Genomic DNA, 18,751 nt, shown 5'->3' on the forward strand with positions numbered 1-18,751 from the left:
CAGTATCAGAAGTGGGAGCAGTCTACAGAACAAAGTCTGCAACTTGTGGGATCTGATGTTAACTCCAGGTAGATGGTGTCAGAGCTGAACTGAATTATAGGACAGGGTCACAGCTGGTATCGGAAGGAGTAGCTTGGTGTGGGGAAAATCCCTGACATACTAGGTATTCGGAGTGTATGAAGTGAAATGTTCTTTGTGAGTCGTAAAGGAGAAAAGCACAGGAGTGTGTTTTTCCTAGAGATCTGTGCAGTGTCTTATAGGAGGTAAGCAGGGGTCTTCAAGTCAGCCTTCAAGCTACTTTTTTAAGAACCTCATCTTTCAGACTCTTGGAAATTTGAGTAAGCACTAACCCCACTCACACAGGTCTCTATTTATCTTAAAAAAAAAAAAAAAAAAACCAAAAAAACTTCCTTTAAAATAAGGCTTGCCTTTGCAGCTGCCAGAAATATTTTTCAAAAATATTTATTGACTGCTTTATAAGGTTAATTGAAATGGAAGGATGATATGTTTTCCCATGAAAAATACTGGGCTTTTGACCTCTGCTTCCAAAATACATAACATATATTTTATGCCTTTTGATTTATTAGACAGATGAAATTGTCTTCTCTTCCTTTTTAAAAGGTATTTTTTTCCTCTTCTGGTGGACTTCCAAGTTTTAGCCTGGATCCACTTCTCATTGCTCATTGCCTCTGCAAGACTATCTATCTGCTCTCTGCAACCAACTGAATACAGCCCTGGTGCTATTGTTCAGAGACAGAGTTCTATGGAGGGGGAACTTAAAACTTCTAGACAAAGGAGCTGAAGTGTATTTTTCACCACTATAATGGTAACACAGACTTTGACTCATTCCAAGACACTTAGCTGTTTACACCAACACTGGAGGAAATGCAGAGACTTAAAAAAAAAAAAAAAGATAAAGAGGGTATCAACACAAGTGATACAAAGGGAAACAATGTATGCATATTTCCATTTGGGATGATCAGGAGAAACCCTTGCCTCAGAAAAATTAGAGGAGGGTGAGGAGAAATTGCAAGAATAAAGCATTCTTTCCACATTAAGATTTAAATAAATTATCACAATTTTCCTTCCCTTCTGTTAGTTTTTCTTCTACAGAATGACTATTCTGGGTTCGTTACTACATGATACAGTCTTCCCTGCTTCCTTCCCATCACTACTTCATGTTGCTTTATCATTTAACTCTTCTTTCCAACCATTCATTGTTCTCTGGTCCTGGGTTGTCAAGTGAAGTCTGACATCCTTGCATGCTCTAGCTCACTAAAACAATCACGGTGGCATTGCATGACAAAGCTTTATAGCAATTTATTTGCTCATAACTAGTAACAAAAATTTACCCTAAATCAAAAGTTATTTTTTAAAAGGTAGGCACCCTGGAATTCTACTGAGTTATGACTCCATCATCGTATAGTTAACTAAATACATTTATCTTCTTTCTAGCTTTTCCTTTCTTCCCAGCTATATCTTCTTATTCATGGGAAAATTAAACATGACAGAGATATTAAACAGGGAAAACAGTTACCATTTGTAAGTTTTTCACACTCATACACTGACTTTTTGATTAAATATTTTATGCAGTGTCTTAATTTTATGCAGTGTCTTGTCTAAATACATACTGGGTATTTGAGATCACTTACATATATATATTTTTTTTTAATGAGTTCTAGTCTAATACAGTCAATGAGGTTGTGGTCCTTGATTTGGCTCAGTATGAGAAGCTCAAGTTTTGAAACTGTATTTCTATTCAAACTACTTGTAACTATCTGTATATAGGAGATGGTATATCTCATTTTCTTTCTTTTTTTTTTTTAAAGAAGAATTTTTTTTTAAGATTTTATTTATTTATTTGACAGACAGAGATCACAGCAGGCAGAGAGAGAGGAAGGGAAGCAGGCTCCCTGGGATCCTGACCTGAGCCGAAGGCAGAGGCTTTAACCCACTGAGCCACCCAGGCACCCCCCATTTTCTTTCTCAAACAATTAATTAAGTACTATCCATTTGGTATGAGGCTCAATATTTTAAGGTTTTGAACATACATTTTTCGTAGTTTTTTATTCAATGACAGATTTTTATGTCTTATACCATAGGAAGCTATCAACACTCTAATGATTTCTGTGAAACATTTTCAGACTAAAAGCATGAGTCTCATCGAGCTATTGTTGAATTTCTGTGTCTCAGATACATGGTAATGCACTGATATATACAGAGAATCTCCAACCCATGACATTACTTCTGAGCAATCTAGCAACACGTCTTCATCCACAGAAAGAATTTCACTGCCATAGCATTTCTTGAGGAAAAACAGAATTGGATGCATTTTTACCCAGCTACATACTTTATAACAGTCACTACTGATTTACAGTATAGTGCAACTTCTCTCCACAGTCATGGACTGCCCCCATGCCCCACCCCTGCCGAACCCTAGATCCATATAGTGCTTGAGTTGAACACATGCTCAAGAACTATTTCAGTGCTGATTCCTAGAATTATTTCTCTCTTTGCACCTAACGAATCCCTCCATGACCTGTGCTATGAAACCATCAACGTATGTATATAAAATGCTAGTCAGGTGATACACTAACTGCCTGCATAAAATAGGTTAATCTTTGAACTATATGGTATGGAGGAAGAAATACACATAGAATTCAAACACTAGGGGTGCCGGGGTTAACTTGGTTAAGTGTCTGCCCTCGGCTCAGGTCATGATCCTAGGATCCTGGGACTGAGTTCCACATCTGGTTCCCTGCTAAGCAGTTTCTCCCTTTCCCTTTGCTGCTCCCCCTACTTGTGCTCTATCTCCCTCTCTCTGTCAAATAAATAAAATCTTAGAAGAATTCAAATACTAAAGTATTAGAGAAAATTATATGCCCAAGAACTTTTTCTTCTTCTTTTTCTTTTAATTTCATGCCATGGACATCTCTGACATCATGTCAATGCTTTTGGAGCTGCACCCTTTTTAGAGTCCTTCACAGGACACTGGAGTAAGTGACGTTGTCTGGCATTTCTAACACCAGGGAACATGACAGTAGAATTTAGCAGGGCATGTCCCGGGCAGCAGGATAGGAAGAAAGAGCCACAGGGATTTTTCAGAGAATCTGTTTTCTGGAAATCTATCCTCAAGGATAGATAAGCAAACTGTGGAGACTAGAAATAACATCGACATATACCAAAACCAAATGGCCCAATGACAAGTCTTATACTGAGTCACAAAGAGAGGTATTCAAGTAAAATAAAAGGAAAAAAAAACCATGTCAAAAATACTTCAAAACTAATCGTTAGCTGTGAGACACCATTTATACAATTAAAAAGACCCACTTGGCTTTCAACATGTAATAAACCTGTTATCATCAAAAGAAAGCAAAATAACTTCCCCAGGAATGATTGCTGCTAGTTTCCCCATTTTGGGTTTTATTAACTATTTTTACTTATGATCATTTAATTAAACAGAAAAAATGACAACTATTAAAATTTCTCCTTACTACATTTAGCTGTGTAGGATTCCTTTGGTTCATCATGATTCCCATCTACTCTTATTAAATTCTAGACCAAACCTTGGGAATTATGGACACAAGTCACTTTCCCTACATGACTAGGTTGGAAATGCATTTGATTAACGGCGATCTCCATTTCTGTCAGCTCTTAAGGTTTTGATAATTTAGTTAATAGCTTGCCTTCTGAAGTGGCAACATTATTATACACTTGAAAATAGGTTGAGTTCCCGAAGGAAAATTAGATCATGTTACAAAATATTACTATATTGTTTTTGGTTGTGGATTGGTAACTGACACATTGCCATAAAAGATAATGAATATTAGCTGTAGCAAAGTTAAAGATAAAGGGTGACACATGGCCTTAGATGATGCATGACAAGGAGGGATACTATTCTTTTCCTTTTCCATTTCTTTCCTTACAATGCTCAAATTCTTTCTTGAAAAACAAGGGTCTTTCAACCCAGCGATATTTATTAGCATTATACTTACCATAACTTTGTACCAAATACTCTACAGTAGCTTTCTTTTTAAAACCATAGCTGTGTTCCTGGAAACTTTGGGTGTGATTTTTTAAAAATACAGTATTATGTCATATCCTTAATCTCAAGGAGTTTATTTAAGTAGTTTGTAATTGATAAATACCTCATGAGAATTTTACAACATAGCAGAAAAATATTTAGAAAAAACAAATGGGACTGTATCTTTATTGTATTTTTTCATTTAATTTTTTTTTCCTCTATCTTCAAAGACTTGATGAACTATGAAAATTTTACAATGCTGATAGAAAGCAGAGCTCATGGCTCCCAGGACCTCTTGGTTTAATGGAAGATAAGCAAGTAAAACAAATATAGTTGACAATACACTTGGGATACACATATACATATGTGTGTGTGTGGGGGGGTATTATATGGGGAAGTAATCTACATTACCGCCACACTTTGCTCTGGACTCAATTGCTGCAACAGGTTCTTACTAACTTCCCTGCTTTCGTCTCCTGCCCCTACCTCTATCATTTTTCCACTATTGCCAAAGCAATCTAAAACACAAATATCACATCTCACATGTATTTAAACTAATGGCTCTCCAACTGCTCCAATGTTCACTCTCCTTGACAAGGGTTACAGGACCCTTCACTGCATGGCTCTCCCACACCTATCCCCTCTCGGCAGCTCCCAGCCATTCCTCTTCTTCACTCTACACCACTTAATTCAATTACTCCCCAAATCCTGAACATCTACAGCCTCCCAATACTCAGCCTCTTCATGAGTCATTGTTTGAGCAAAGCATTATTCTCCCTCTCCTCCTACTCCACCATTTGCCTGGTTAAACGGGTATGTTGTTAACATCTCACCTTGTATGAGTAGCTGCCCTTAAATATCACTGTTAAGCATACCCAAGCACACATTGTAAATGTGGAAGTGCTTCTCCCTTACATATCCTCTCATGGTATTCTCTATTACCTACCACAGACCTCATTGCATTGTATTATTATCTCCTATTTACTCATCTAGATATCACTAGATATCACTGGATGTCACTAGACTCTCAGTACAATGAGGCAAGCATAGTTTTGATCCCATTTATCCTTATATATAAGGTATCTAACACAGTACACAGCACATAGGAGAGTACAAAAAATGCTTGTTAAAAGAATAAATGAAGTATTTAGGCAGGTGTTATTTATAAGTCATATAATACAATTATGAAGACAATTGGAGTAATTACAATGCAATGATCCTTTTTCTTAGGAAGAATTTTTTAAGACAGAAGCTTGCAAATGTAGGAGAATGAAGCCATGTAAATAATTTATGAGTCCCAGGGCAAAGTGCAATATAGGCCAACCTCTTCATGTAATTTGCATGGTAAAACTGTCTGCCGGTAACCCCAAATCCAACTCTCCATTTCCTTATACCACAAGATACTCTTCTTTTGTTATTCTGTTTTAGATATTTTGTGAAGAATTGCAGCATTAGTATTTATATGGCAAAAGTAGATAGAAAACCACTAGTACTATTATCAATTAATGAAACCTACAAATAAGCAAACACTGAAGAGCTTAATAATGAAAGTGTTAATCTACAATTGCCTTGGAAAGTACCCATAAAATTTTCTCCTTCAAATTTTGCGACCAACAATATTATGAGAGAAATAACATGGTGTTACAATAAGAAAGGTTATAAAATGTTATAGCCCTATATTTTAGAGTGTCCTGGGTTGTAAAAAGATACAAGGAATTCTCAAAACTTTTTACTGCGATATACTGGGAGCTCTGTATGAAATTGGTAAAGTATTGGTAGAAGAGAAGATAGTTTCATTCTTTGTATGATGCTTATGTAATTCTACCGGGCATTGATATTTATCTATATAGTTCAGATTTATAAATATAACAAATGAATTGGAAAAAGAACCACATTTAAATTAACAGTTGAAATATTATCCATTTCAATATTTCCAGAAAGTAGACTTGCTTACCAAGACTTTGCAGTAATATATCACATATCCTTCAGACTCGGAGTCTGTCATGTTTACCTCTTCGATCTCACAGTTCTGTATGTATTTCTTGTATAATGTGGTTGCTCAATAAGGTTGAAATCAAATATGCAGTAAGAATTAGAAATTAAAAATAAATCCTACAGTGATTTATATTTTTTAAAAATACATTTATAGAAATATTTAGAAAACGTGACCCCTACAGTTCGTATGACCCAGCAATTAAAACATAGAAAACGCTCATCTGAAACAATGCACAAATCTAGAGGAATTCATAAACCTGATTTAGCAGCTTTCACAAATGAAAAAAGCCAAGTGTATTGAAGCAGTTCAGATCACAGGTACTGGAGTCTGATGGCCTGGTTCTAATCCCAGCTCTACCACTTAATGGGCAACTTTATCGTTTGTAATTATGAGCTGCTTCATTTGAAATAAGAGTAAGTGTCCATCAGTAGATAAATGGATAAAGAAGATGTGGTATATATACACAATGGAATATTATTCAGCCGTAAAAATGAAATATTACCATTTATAACAAGACCTGAAGGATGATATGCTAAGTGAAACAAGTCAGACAGAGAAGGACAAATATCAGATGATTTCACTTACACGTGCAATCAAAAACAACGAAACAAGCAACAAATGAAAAGCAGAAACAGACTCGTAAGTACAGAGAACCAACTGATGGTTGCCAAAGGGGAAGAAGGTGGGGGATATGGGCAAATGGCTGAGGGAGAGTGGGAGGTGCAGGCTTCCAGTCACGGAATGATCAAGTCATGGGATGAAAGGTACAGCACAGAGAACAGTCAATGGTATTGTTAAAAAAAAATAAATAAACAAGAGTATATGAACACTGACCCTACCCCACAGGTATGTTCTGAGTATACATGTAGTTATGAATGCAGCATGTTTAGCACAAGACCTGGCAGTTAGAAAATTGTTAGATAAACTCCTTTACCTTGTTCTTTTCTAACCTGCAGAATGAATATTGTCTATAAACAGCAAAGGTAACAAAGCTACTGTGATGCATGCAATGTAATTTTGAGAAAACAGGTGTCCTTATTAACACAGGCATTAATATCAGAAAGTTTGAAGCCCAAACAACTAGGAGACCTAAAATAAGTCATTTAAAATTTGTAATTTGTTAGTTGGAGCAAAAATAGCTCCATTGCCTGAATTCAGTTGATTGCCATTAGAGAGAATTTTAAAATATAAAGTATTAAAGCAATTAAATGGACATAAAGCCCACTCTCGACGGCGCCCGTTTGTACTCAGTGACTTGCAATGTTAAATCGCTACAAGACATCACAGGATATTGAAAATATGGAAGGTAAGAGTCAGATAAGTGGAAAATTAGTTCTTGAAATAATGTTTGTTCAGGTTGTTAAAGCAAGTTCATTCTTTCCCCTCAGGCAGGTATTCTGAAGGTTGTACTGACTTCATTTTCTAGAGAGACGGGTAGAGAACAGGAAGTGAATCATATCTCTTCATGTGTCATGTACCTTAGGAGCTGCTCAATAAATATTAATTGAGGGAGAGGATATTGCAAGGACTACATTTTGTACAATTGATTCACAGAAGTCAGCCCTAGGCAGCTATACCAAGGTGACTGGATGTTTCCAGCATCTTTTATTTAATTCTCTCTTTGAAAGATCATGTCAGAATGCACATGCTCAACTGGGATCCTAAGCGTCTTCTCCCTTTCTCCTTCTGCCTCACCTTCCTTCCTTCTTTTCCTCGCTCTTCTTCCGGTCTCTCTGTCTCCTCTCATTGCCTGTTTATATAGTATATAGTGAAATCATAGTCCCTTTGGATAGAGAGAACGATTAGATCAGGTCTAAGACCTGTGGTCTCTTTAGAGCTAGCCCTTGAAAATCCTTACCTCACAAACCTAGAAAGTAGACGAAGGGACCTGAGCTAATGTTCTCTCCTTCATATTGCTACTTGCCATTCACAGACAGTCAAGGTTCTGTCAGTTTTTCTGAAATCTTATTCTGTCGAAAGTTATATGAATGTCACGACTTACAGACACTAGCACTAGCCACTCAGGATGGAGAGAAACTGTCCCAAAGGCTGGTCAGAATCTTTATTTCTTTAAAACAACAACAACTACAACAAAAAACCCAGCCTGACTCCCTGGAACATCATCTCAATCCAAACTATGCCTAAAACAGAACTTGGAATAAACTCCTGCCTTATCTAGCTGCTTCATTATTCTACACCCCTTAGGCTCACACATGAAAGAATACTTTTTATCACATAAAATCACAATCTCAATAACTTTTTTTAAAACATTTTTGTTTATCCCAAGGTTTCATTTTTCATGAAATGCAATTATTTAGGGAGGCAAGTCACAGAACTCCAGAGGATCATGTCAAAATGTTTACCATGGGTCTGTAGCCTTGGTTAGTGGATAAAATAAACCCTGGCTAGCTAGTGACATTACATTTCTTTTTTATATAATTTAATATTGATTTTTTTCATGTTTTCTTTTTTGTAAAAGCTTAGGTTTTGGCAGGTGCCTTGAATTATCAGCAATTTTTTAGAGCCCCAGATTTCTGCAATCACAAAAATGAATCAATTCAGCAGACACACTTTGGGTCCAATCTGAGTACAAGCAAGAGGGGTCAGCATGAATAAGGTTAACCTGAGAAGGGAGCTCAGGTGTGGAAAAGGAAGTCAAGTTCACAATTAACTTTGATACTTAAACAAAATGCTTTAGAGTATAAGAACAAACCAAGTTTTCCAGAAGACTACAAAAGAAGGAAATACTGGTTTTTTGGCTTAGACTAGTTTTCTCACAATTTTTTTAGTCATACAAGTGTTTTTTTGTGGAGTATCTAGTTAAACATTTTCTCTATTCACTTTATGGTCAGATTTTCTAGCTCCCCATCGTCCAGCATGGAGTTTTTTTGTGTGTAGATGTTGAGATTCGCCTATTTTTATTTCTTTCTGGATATGCAAGGATCTGTCTCTTTCTCTCTCTGTGTCTATCTGTTTCTCACACAAACACATCTTCAAAATTGTAACAGTTTAACAAGAAACACCTTAAAATGTTTCATTCAGTAGCAATTGTTCTGAAGATTTGGTGTATTCCTTCCTTCAAACTTGGATTCAACTTTTCTCCATTTCTAAACAGTTTTCTCAATTATAAAATTAATATTTCTGTTTTTGTTTTAACCCTCAAATCTGTGGGGGCCTCATCTCTCATTTTATGCATTTTAACTTACTCATTTTCATTTATTTTGTTGCTTTTGTCCTGCCTTCTCTGGCACCACTTACTCAATTCTGTAGTAGTCTCCTTTTTACATCTCAAAGGGACCTTCATTTCTGTGCCATTTTATTTTCCCTGTTTACCTTCTTTTCTGGGCACTGTCAGATTCTTTTTCATGCCCTTCCTCTCCCTGCCATGTCAGTTTTGCTCTATTTTCTTTGTATGATATGTGTGTGTGTGTGTGTTTGTGTATGTGTGTGTGTGTGTGTGTGTGTGTGTGTGTGTATGAGAGACAGAGAAGGGGAAGGGGGAAAGGTGAGGAACATGAGTGCGTTGGATTGACTTTTCATCATTCTTACATACGTGGTAATTATTCATTATTCCATCTCTTCTCTAGTTGGCTTCATATCTGGATAAGCCATTCAGTGATGGGATGTCCGTGAATTCTTTTGCCTCTAATCTGTAGTATCTAACAGGGTCCAGAGAACTTCATTCAACACCCCATGTCCTCTGATGTCATAGTTGCTAATAACGGTGTTGTTTCTGTCCTTCAGGGTGAGGCCCATGGTCTGGAACTCTCTGGTTTCTTCTAGTCTTATCTGCACCTGCGGCAGCTGGCATGCCTGGTCTAAGCTTGATCTGACAACTTTCCTCTTAGATTGGGCCTGTGGTTATACTGTGTCCTAGACTGATTTAAGAATTTATGTTTACTTCTTAGCATCCAAGTTCAGAGATGAAAAAGGGGTACATATCCTCATCTTGTCATCTTAAAATGTAAAATCCCAAGAATTTTCCTTGAAGTTCTCCCTATAATTTTAGGACATTTATTGGGATAAAATGGTAAAAACAGATGTCAATCTCTTTAGACAAAAATCTTCCCCGGGATTATTCATTTGTCTTATACATTCTGCACAATGCAAAAACAATGCAAGAAAAAACAGCAGTAGCTATGGTTTCAGTGTGCTTACAATACATCCATTAATTTTCACCATCATCCTAGATGTGACTTTAGGTTGAACTATCATTCAAGACTAAGAAAATAGATAGGGTCGTGCAATATGCAATGTAACAGAGGTTGTTCTCTACTTCAAAACATAACTTGGTCAAAATTGTGATTTAGTTTTCATTATTGCTAAATGTATTTCTTTGAGCCAGGTAAGTGGTGGGATCCATAAGAAACACACCTCCTCTTAGCAATTTTTTAAAAAAAATTTGCCAGTAAGTACTGGCCAGACTTGAGAATGGAGAGACCAGGGAAGAGCTAGTGCTTTTGCAACTGACAAGAGCTAAGGGGGAGGGGGAGCTGAATGGGTCAGGCAAGTGCCTGTTGAATATGTCCTTTGCTTTATCAGAAAAAGCTCTGATGTACAACTCAGTTACCCATCTACCCATGATCTCCTTGATGGGAAAAAGCCAGACAACTGACGCAGAAGCCTAGATCAGCATATTTCTGGTCTAAATATATGAATAACATTTGATATACAAGTTGTATCCCAATGTTCTCAGTATGAGAATCTTCTACCCTGGGGTGAGGAATGAGCAATGAAGTAAAGAAAAGATTGGGGCCATTATCATGTATTCTTTTTAAATATATTCTACTTATTCACTGCATCTGATAGAGAAGGCTCCCTTTCTTATTTAATTAGATGTCTGGTAATTTTAGGTATTTAATTTGGTTGAAACTTTTAGGTGGTCCAGGAAAAGTTAAAATTGGCTCTCTGTTCATGAAGTGAGCTCAGAAGCTTCTGCAATACTTCTTTTCTATATTATTTTTAGTATCAAATTCATGCTGATTCATGCTGTGCTTAGTTCAGTGACTCTTACATAGTAGAAAATCAATAAATGTGGGGCTATTTGATTGAAAGTAAATTACAGCATGGGTTAATTTAAAATATTACTCTCTTTGTGGTATTTTGCTTGATCAGAATTTTTGAGCAAGGTAAATATAAGACTTATCATCATTATATGACTAGAGTAATGAAAACCCATTGAGAAAAGACCCACAAATAGCTTCTTAGACTTTTTGCTATAGGATATAATGCAGTGGCTAAGATCTTGGGCTTTAAAATAAAGCTGACCAGGAGTGCCGGGGTGGCTCAGTGGGTTGAGCCTGCCTTCGGCTCAGGTCATGACCTCAGGATCCTGAGATTTAGCCTCACAGAGCCCGGCATTGGGCTCTCTGCTCAGTAGGGAGCCTGCTTCCCCCTCTCTCTCTGCCTGCCTCTCTGTCTACCTGTGAGCTCTCTCTGTCAAATAAAATGAATAAAATCTTTTTAAAAATAAAATAAAATAAAAAAAAATTAAGCTGAGCAATGTTTACATTTGGATATGTTACCCAAATTCTTAGCATCTTATTTTCTTCATCTCTAAAGTAAGATTAATACTAGTTATCTCCAAGAACTCTGTAAGGAACATCAGAAGCAAAAAATGAATTAGAACACCTTTCACTGACGTCAAACATTTGCGAAGGGAGTTGAGAGAGGTATATTATCTAAAAGAACTTGAAGTTCAAAAGTCTGAGCCGTTCAAGCTGAGAACAGAGTCAATGAACTTCTGCTAATGCCATTTTGCTTTTCATTGGGCTAGAAGCACTTTTAATTGGGCACCTCTAAGATCTCTAGCTATACCTTAAGTAATATATGATGCCATTCTGATAGGATGACCTATTTCAGCAGTAAAAATAGTTCATTACCCTTTCTAATACCATATCTATTACACAAATCAAAACGTGCCCTTAAAAAAAATGTGCTCTTATAATAACCAACGTATTGAGCAGATATTTACTGATGAGTGGGAGAGGAGGGTAATGAAAAATTAGATAAAATACAGGATTTATAGTCCTACATCTTAAGATAAAATATCCTCATAATCTCAGATATGATAGGCAATGCATGTGGTACTCTTACCTTCTCTTGGACCATGAAATGGCATTTCTGGAGCTTCTTCTAGAAGTTTCCAGGCCTTTCATCTCCAAGAAAGCTGAAGAACATCTCCAACATCATTTGAGAAAAGGATGATCAGTATATTGAGAGTTTGAGCTCTAACCCGTAACCAGACCTGGTCCTTTCCATAGCTCAGTTTCCTATTGCTGTTACCAGAAATGGAGTCTGTCAATTTCCAATCCACCTCACACAAGATTTCTGCAAAGATAGTACAAATTTATTAGCAATTAGCTTGTTCATTCTTAAGGAAAATTTATAACAAGTGATTTATGTTTGCTACAGCTTTATCCTTTATTCTAAAAAGAAGACTTTATAACAAAAAGAAAAAGCTTATGTAATTCCTTGATTCACCAGGGTACATTCTAAATATAAATATTTTTAGTCATCTCAAGAATATCATTTCCTTTTTTTTTCTTTTGCTAAAATAATTATCATACATTCCTAAGAGTTCTTTAATCAAAATCACACTTGATACCTGACATTTAAGGCACAGTCAGTTAAGAGTAATTGTTTTTATTATTGTTTGGTGTTTTGGATGATAGGGCATTAAATAGAAATGGTGCTCCTCTAACTGAAAACTAAAGTGATTTATAAGTCTTTCCCTATATCACACTAAGAATAAACAAAGTAAAAGAAAGAAAGAAAAAAAGAAAGAAAGAAAAAGAAATCCCTAGACAAGTCACAGACAAGTTCAAAGTCAAGCTTTGCCACTTGTCAGCACTTTGATCTTAAGCAAGTGTTTTAACCAGTTTGAACCCCAATAGCCTCTCCAAAGTTCTATATGTCTGGTATATTGTAGTGATTAAATAAGATAATTTATATGAGCATTTATAACAGTGCTTAAGAAACACAGTGCACACAACAAATCTTAATTATTCTTATTTTGGGTTCCCTCTTCTATAGCCATGGTCCATGACACATGCAAAACTAGAGAAATACACCTACGGAAGCTTGGGATCCTTTTTACCCTAAACCCAAATAACCCATTTTAGATCTTGTTAAGGGGCTGGGGAGAGACACCCAAATGAGTTGGGTCTAACTTAAAATTCCATCTAAAACCCTGGTGCCTGGAATGGATAAAATGACTTAATAGCATCAATTCAATATGGACTAATTCAAGTTCCTTTCTGTTGAGATCACACTTGCACATCAACAGTGTTGAACCTCCAGAAGGGAGTCCAGAAAATAACTTCACTCCTCATGATAAGAAAAGATAATGTTAATGGGTTTCAGGGGCTTTAGGAAAATAATGGTTACCAGTGGCTTTTAAATTTAATTCTACTGCTCTTATTGTACCAAAGTTGAGTTGCCATGGACATCCAGATATTGGTAATAGAATGTCTTAAGAGAATTATTTGTATTGGGCTAATCTTGTCTAAAGCTTTAAGTGAACGAGTAGCCACAGGCAAGTGAGAGGCCAAGAGCCTTGACCAGTAAAAGTACACAAAGATCAACAGTGTTCTTGGTATCTCAGGCAGCTACAGAAAAATATTACTCTTAAAAATATTACTCTTAATAGTGCCATCCCTTTGACATCAGGTATCAAATGCTTGGATTTGGGAAAGTAGGATTAACCATGTTATCATATAACATTTGCAGTAGGTTCTGGAAAACCTGACAGCAGGAAGTGATTGGGAAGGAAATCCGCGTCTTCAGGGCAATAACTAATGTTGGCTCCTCTGTGCACTGAACATCAGCAAACTCACAACAGGCTGGGTCATCCGCAAGAAGAGTGACATCCTGAGAAACCGGCAGCCATCATTGCTTTAGATACAGCATCACACAAGTTGGAAGGAAGAAAAGTATAAAAGTAGATTTCACATAGAAGACAAGAAAAGAATTTCACAAAGCAAAGTGAGGCGATTAAGGAAGGCTTTCAGTACATTTTAGAAAGAGGAATTTGACTGTGGCTGAACTTCTCACTGAGCAGGAAGGGATAGACCTGTGTCAATGCCACTGAGTACTCCTTTTCATGCTTTCTTCTTAGATGCGCATGGGGGAGGAAAACATTTTCTGAGACCTTCTTAGGGTTCTTAGAGTGGAAAAATAAACTTACAAAGACAGATTAACAGAAGAAAAGCACTCACATTGATTTACTATATATTTCTATGTGATAAGAAAGCCTCTATTAAAAAAAAAATGAAGAACTGGAGAAACAAGTAGACTTTAGTATTTTTATGCTAGGTTTGATGAAGAGTGAACATCATAGGAAATTAAGAAATGTTAAGGAGTATGAAGTGTGTAAACTGTGGGAAGCTTAGCAGGCCTATTTGTGAACATTCTTCTAGGTGTTGCTTTGCCTTTAGAGGTAAGGGGTCTCCTCTGGGAATAGGTGGGGCAACTTTCCCAGGAGGGGTTTAAGATTTGGCTCAGGGGAGAAGGTCAGGGGGAAGGTCACAGTGACCTGTCTACATCTACTATCTTCCCAAATTCCTTCAACTTAAAATACTCAATATCCCAAGGAGCCATATTTTGAAATAGTACATCCTAAATGCCATCACCTAAATCTCATCCTTAGAACAACTTAAAAAAAAAACAAACAAACTGAAGTATCTTATAGTCTAAACTAGCCACATGCTCTCTCAAGTCCACATGTAGATGTTCATAACTGGGCATTTCCAGTACTTATTAATTTGCTCTATGAGTATAATGAGAGAACATAGAGGAGAAAGAAAAATTAATGGAAAAGAAATACTTTAAATTGTTGTATTTTTACTGCAATCACACCTTATGCTTTTTTTAAATGACTCCCAAACACTTAATTTTCCTTGGAAAAAAGTTAGCTAATCTAAAGCTAGTGGCTGCACTGTCAAAAACACAACTGTCTTGTTTGGCAAGCAACAAGTATTTCTTTTTAAGTGTTCACCAAACAGCACTATTTAGAGTGAGGATGTAATTGATACTGCTTTTAAAACGTGTTCTCAAATACATATTTTTAAAACACAAAGTCAATTTTTGTAAACTGGATTGTTTCTGTCCTTCTTTTGTAGAAACTGAAGTACAGAAAATTGTGTTTTTAAATTTCAGAGAAATTCAGAGAAAAATTCAGAGAAAATGCCTTGTACTCTTTACAAAAGAAAAGGCAGAGATTTCCCAAACTCAAAATGAGCTATACTGATTGCATTCTATCATTTTGAGGTTATGGCAACAAAACTAAAATAATCAGTTATTTATGATGCACCTTTTTTTTAAAGATTTTATTTATTTGACAGACAGAGATCACAAGTAGGCAGAAAGGCAGGCAGAGAGAGAGAGAGAGAGGAGGAAGCAGGCTCCCTGCTAAGCAGAGAGCCCAATGTGGGGCTCGATCCCAGGACCCTGGGATCATGACCTGAGCAGAAGGCAGAGACTTTAAACCACTGAGCCACCCAGGCACCCCAATGATGTGCCTTTTGTAGCCAAGTTTTTGCCAGTGACTTGAGTGCAATTAATTGATTCTTTACTGGCATAGTATTTAGTTTGTCTACTACTTTTGATACTTTGCTTGAAAGTAACAAAGTCTGCCCAGAGAATAAGAGATTATTTTTTTAGTAGGGTAAAATATTATATTCACTATTCTGATTCTTATTTAAAAACCTATGATTTATGGAAAAGTGTGCAGTGGATCATGGAAGCCAATCTGCCAAAATCAAGTCACTAAGATCTTGCAGGAGCCACAAAGGGTGCAGAAACCATGTTATGGCTTAGATACAAGACAGATTCCTAGCAAACTTTGTGAGATCATACAGCCCTTGACTGGTTTGAATCTGGGAGTGGAGCTTTAACTTCATAATTTGAACTTTGTTTTCTTCTTAACTACCACAGTGGTTAAAGGTGTAAGAATTGCAATTAAGCCCAAGCCTGACCTTTATTAGTTGTGAGCCTTCCAACTCATAAAGCATCAGTTTTCTTACCAGGGGAATATAAAAAATGTGAGTATCTCCCAGGGTTGCTGTAAGCTTTAAAGGACTTTCACAGTGGAATATGTTTAACATAGTTGTTTGCACAGTCAACACTCAGGAAGTGTTAACAATTGTGATACAGTATGGGCAGGAATGATAACATAGAGGTCCTCTGTCCACTGTGAGTTTATCTTAACACCCTTCTAGTCATTCTTCTGGGATGATTTTCCCCTCTACTACCACAAAATAGGCTGCTTATCCCTCTTTTAGATAGCCAGTAATCTCATTAATTATGAAAGGAAATATACTAGGAAGAAATTCAGAGCTTTAAAATTTTTACTCATTCATGCATTCATTTTTATTTATTTATTTATTTATTTATTGGTTTTTGGTGAAGGTGAATAAACTGAATGAAAAATGTTGGTGTTAGTTGTATTATGTTAGCAGTTCTTGCATTGAAAAGAAAGGGAGAGAGACATGGGCTCCTAACCTGAATATATATATTTTTTAATTCATTCAACAAATTTTGAAGATTTTATTTATTTATTTGACACAGAGAGAGAGATCACAAGTAGGCAGAGTGGCAGGCAGAGAGAGAGAAGGAGGGAAGCAGGTTCCCCGCTGAGCAGAGAGCCCTATGCGGGGCTCGATCCCAGGACCCTGAGATCATGACCTGAGCTGAAGGCAGAGGCTTAACCCACTGAGCCACCCAGGCGCCCCCTAACCTGAATGTTTTAAGTAGCTTTTTTATCACTTGAAAAAACAATTTCCGTGGCTGCAATGCATTAAAAATGAATACAAATAGTGAACATCTCTATACATAAGTAGTCTTTCAGTTTATAAATTAATTTTCCCATGTATGACATCTTTTAATACTTTCCAATTTAGCTATTATTATCATTCTTATTTATCAGACAAGAAAATGTGTGGTTCCATAGATTAAGTGACTGGCTCATTATCCCATAACTAGGGCTTTTAACTTAAAATTCTATACCTTTTTCCATACTTATATTATTCATAATATGCATGTATGTATTATGCATTTCATATCTGTATTCAGTATATGTATACATGCATACATCTATCCATTTATGTATGTGTGCACATTAAGTATGCATATACATCTATATATAAAGAGAGCATATACTATGTATACAAATGTAGTGTATATAAACAGAATATATTTTAGCAAATGTGAACACAGGACTCGGGACTAGCATGATGATATCAGTAGTAAAAATAAATAACTGACACATAAAAATTGTATTGAAATTATTATTTATACTTGTTTTCCTAGCTGTCTTTGTCAAATGATTTATAAAATTTCTTGTATGTGATTCAGGTGATTCTCATATAGAAGCAAATGACTTATTAGGTTCATTTTATTTGTATCCAATTTCCGCAAAGAATATAAGCAATTTTAACAAATTGAATTCATTCCTTACTCTAAATTGAATTAAAGTGATTTCTTGCCTATCTTATGTGGAAGAGGTCACTGGGGTTTTCTTTCCTCTCAAACACAAGTTATGAATCCATTTTCTTAGGCTGATTATATGTGTAATGAAGGACTTTGAAAAGAATTCAGAAACCATCTCAAAAGAAAATTAACATTTAGATATTATTCTAAGTAAAACACAAAATTTATTGCTACAGTAGGAAATGAAATTACAATTACTGAGTACTAATATGTGAGTAGCTTTCGCTTACACTTCCTAATTTAAACCCAACAACAATATGGTAACTGTTGTCCCCACTTGAAAATGAAATTGGTCGCTAAGTTATTCACTGAGCCTAAGACTGCACAACCAATAATGGCAATTCGGCATTCAATTCCTTATTTTCCTGACTCCCAAGACTATGTGGGTTTTTTTACCCACATTTCTAGCTTCCTTTTATTTAAAAGTGTCAACACATAACCATTTTCATAAACCAAATAGATGAAGGATTACCATTCTCATATGGCTACTTCTCTATTCTTTCTGGGTTACCTACTCAAGAGTTCTCAGCTCTTCAAGAATTTCTCAGTGGGTGTTACTTAGTATTACAATGCTATGTGGCAGTTAGAGAAATTCAGCCTCTACCACTTACTAGACTGAGGACTTTGGGAAAATTTCTAGATTTCTCTGAACCAGAAAAAAAATATCTTGATTTCTCCGAACCTCAGTATACCCAAATTGTGGTATTCCCCAGAGTCTAGGGTCATTTAACAGTTTTATCCTATACCTACTATGAGTTTTATGTTTCTCACATGGCTTACTTAACCACCCTTTAAAAAGTAGATCCATCCCTCCCAAACTTCTATTATTTTTTACCTCAATCCTCATTTATTTCTCGCCATAACTTTAACATTTATTTATTTATTTAGTCTCCACAGAGTTAGAAGGACTTTGTATGATTATTAGCCTATACTCAGTGCTTAGTAGTTTTCATGGCACACAAACAATACTCAAAAAATACTGAACGAATGGAGAAATGATTGAAATTGCTCATGTCCAATCTAAGCCAAACTGAAGAGACAACATTAATAGATAATTTCCTTAATCTTATTCTGATCTGAGTGTGACATGTACTATAACTCATTTGTCTGTAAGTGAGATGAAATATTTATATTGATCTAGAGTGTTAAGGTCTGTGATTTCCCTGATGTAAACTGGTTTCTTAATGTTGTGACCACACACACCAAAAATTATGTATGTTATATGAAAAAAATTCAAAAAG

At 36.0% G+C, this 18,751-nt stretch overlaps 1 long non-coding RNA gene across 1 annotated transcript in view; it reads right to left on the reverse strand.

The window, feature by feature from the left end:
- LOC131840538 (uncharacterized) overlaps positions 1–18,751 on the reverse strand; it is a 288,807-nt gene that overhangs the window by 92,293 nt on the left and 177,763 nt on the right. The window contains exon 2 of the long non-coding RNA XR_009357392.1: positions 12,117–12,350. This is a non-coding gene — a long non-coding RNA (uncharacterized LOC131840538). The remainder of the gene's footprint in view (positions 1–12,116; positions 12,351–18,751) is intronic.

The sequence above is a fragment of the Mustela lutreola genome, chromosome 9 (genome assembly GCF_030435805.1).
Source record: "Mustela lutreola isolate mMusLut2 chromosome 9, mMusLut2.pri, whole genome shotgun sequence".
Taxonomy (NCBI): Eukaryota; Metazoa; Chordata; class Mammalia; order Carnivora; family Mustelidae; genus Mustela; species Mustela lutreola.